Source organism: Chrysochloris asiatica, unplaced genomic scaffold (genome assembly GCF_000296735.1).
Source record: "Chrysochloris asiatica unplaced genomic scaffold, ChrAsi1.0 scaffold00395, whole genome shotgun sequence".
Taxonomy (NCBI): domain Eukaryota; kingdom Metazoa; phylum Chordata; class Mammalia; order Afrosoricida; family Chrysochloridae; genus Chrysochloris; species Chrysochloris asiatica.
In genome coordinates this window covers 239,046-241,877 of record NW_006408913.1, presented here as the reverse complement: position 1 = coordinate 241,877, position 2,832 = coordinate 239,046, and the positions used below count along the sequence as shown (strand labels likewise).

Below are 2,832 nucleotides of genomic sequence, written 5' to 3'. Positions count from 1 at the left end.
AGCACCACACCAGGACTCCCAGAATGATGACCCCCTAATGATGTCCATGGAGTCCTGGTGTGGTGCTGTGGCTTAAGATGCTGGATTTCAAAGTTAGTTTGAACCACAAGGTCAGCATTTCAAACTCACCAGCCACTCCTCGGAAACCCTACACAGGGTCGTTATGAGTCAGCAACAACTTGATCGCACTTACCAACAATAACGATGTCCATGTCCCTAAGCATCCCAATGAGGATGTTAGGTCACAAGGCAAAAAGGGAACTAAAGCTGCAGATAGAATTAAGTTTGCTAATCAGATGACCTTAAGACATTATCTAGATTACAGAGTGTACCCAATATTATAAAAAAAAAAATTCCATCAAGCCAATTGACACTCATAAAGACCCTATATGACATAGCTGAACCGTTCCGTCAGGTTTTCATGGCTGTAATCTGTATGGGGACTCTTGGTGTGGTGCTGTAAGATAAGCAGTGGACTGCGAACCACAAGGTTGGTGTTCAAATCCATGAGCTGCTCCTTGCACACCCTATACAGGGTTGCTATGAGTTGGAATCGACTTGACGGCACGTAACAACAGCAACAATTCTTATGGAAGTGCTTAACCACTATTATCACCAAGGCTTATTAAATATAATCACAAGGGACCTTAAAACTGGAAGAGGCAGAAAAGGGAGAACCAGAGAGATGGCAGCAAGAGAAACACTGGACTTGATGTCGCTGGCTTTAAGATGGAGAAGGGGACTAGGAGACAGGGAATGAAAGCAGCATCTCCAAGCCTGAAAAGGCAAGCAACTGGTTTCTCCCCTAGAGCTCCTCACAAAGACAATACCTGGATCTTAGTCTCCTTGTTCTTGTGTACTATCAAGTCAAAACAACCCTGTAAGGGTTTCCAAGAGTGGCTTGTAGGTTTGAACTGCCAACCCTACAGATAAATAGTCCAATGTTTATCCTATACGACCACACCAGAGCTGTAAGATGATAAATTTCTGTTTTTTAAAGCCACTAAGTTGTGGTAATTTGTTTCAGAAGCAACAGGAAAATGAATGTACCATCCTATCTGACAATAATTACCAATTATATTTTTCATCTTGTAGCAAGAGTCTCATGCATAACACCACCTAAAAGTGACGATCTGATTTTCAGTTCACCAACAGCTCTTCATGCATTACGTGCAGTAGACAGGAAGCAGTCTTTACTTAGTTACACGTGGATCTGTTATTTAAAAACTAATATTTGAGTTGGAACAAATAGAACGGTTAGGCTTCACATGAAGGCATCAGCTGTTGTTGCCTCTCCATTCTCAACATGATATTTTGGCAATAATTTAACAATACACAGAACATTTTGTTTCCTTTCAAAGGGATTGGGAAAAGCACAAAACTTAAGTAGTTGTTAACATCATTACAACCAAACTTTAACAAAATATTATGAAACTTTTTGAAGTTCCCTCATATAAACCTAATCAGGAGCTTTTATATCCCTCCCACATGCAAGAAAATAAACAGGTGCTGTACAAATTACATCTCTTACGTGTAATTTTTTTTGAAGTTTGAAAAGTTTAAGAACTGACAATATAAAATACCATTAGTGAAAAGAAGTAAAGATCACCAAATTTAGTAGTAACATTAAAAAAAACTTTATTAAGAATTCACATAAATAAAATTTACCAGTATTACACGGATACTACAATGACTTTACCACTCATAATACCCTTTTTTCTCTGAAAACCACTAGTCTTCTTTTGTCTTAATGGATTTACTTTTCCAGATATTTCATATTAATAGGATCATACAATATTTACCCTTTTATGTCTGGTTTATTTCACTTAGCATAACATTTTCAATGTTCATTCACGTGGTGGCACATATCAGAACTTTATTTTAAATAAGATATATGTACACACACACATACACATGACTTAAGTAAAAAAGTATTGGTGCAACATCATGTTTGTTGTTGTTAAGTGTTGAGTAGGTTCCAACTCATAGCAACCCAGTAAGGGTTTCTGATGAGTGACTGGTGGGGTTGAACCGCTGACCTTGAAGTTATCAATCCAGTGCTTATCTTATAGCACCACACGAGGGCTCCACAAAATCAAATAAACCTTTATAAATCAAAAGTACAAAAATGTGAAGGTCTTCTTTCTCAGTATACCCTCCATCTAGGTCTATACACTTCTGAAGGTGATGTTTCCATGTCTCTAACACTTAGCGAGAGAATTCTGCACTCTTTAATATGCACCATCAAGGACTCAAATCTCATGTTCCTTTTCAATACTCTCTGAGTTTGGATAACAAAAAGAAGTCTGAAAGGGCAAGATTATGGCTGTAGGTTGGATAGGGTAATGTTTCCTAGTGAACTTCTCATAGGCATTCCTTTGCTACATTTGAAGAATGAGCAGGTGCACTGTCTTGATGGGGAAAATTCCTTGGCCCAACTTTCTTGGCCTTTTTCTTACCAATGCAGTTTTCAATTTTCTTAAAACTTCTTCATAATAAGCTACTGTTATTGTTCTGTGTTCTTTCAGAAAAATCTAAGAAGATTACCCCTTTGGAATCCAAAAAAACAGTCACCATAACCTTCTGAGCTGACCTCTCTGTCTTAAATGTAACTTTCCCAGAAAATCCCCTCAAGGAGCTATAATGTTTTCATTAGACCACTTTTTGTGTGTATGTGTGTGAACTGAGTGCTAGTTGACATGGGAGAACATTGACTCTATACCATCATTTCATTGCAATGACTACAATCTCCTCTGTGCATCATCATTCAACAGTAGTTGCTTCTATTCCCTCTGTTTCTCTGGGGTTTTTTTTTATTTTTTTTTTTTTTTG

At 37.7% G+C, this 2,832-nt stretch overlaps 1 protein-coding gene across 1 annotated transcript in view; it reads right to left on the bottom strand.

Moving 5' to 3' along the window:
* The window catches only part of TMEM131 (transmembrane protein 131), a 291,771-nt gene that overhangs the window by 248,852 nt on the left and 40,087 nt on the right, over positions 1–2,832 (bottom strand). The gene's annotated exons all lie outside the window — the stretch shown is intronic.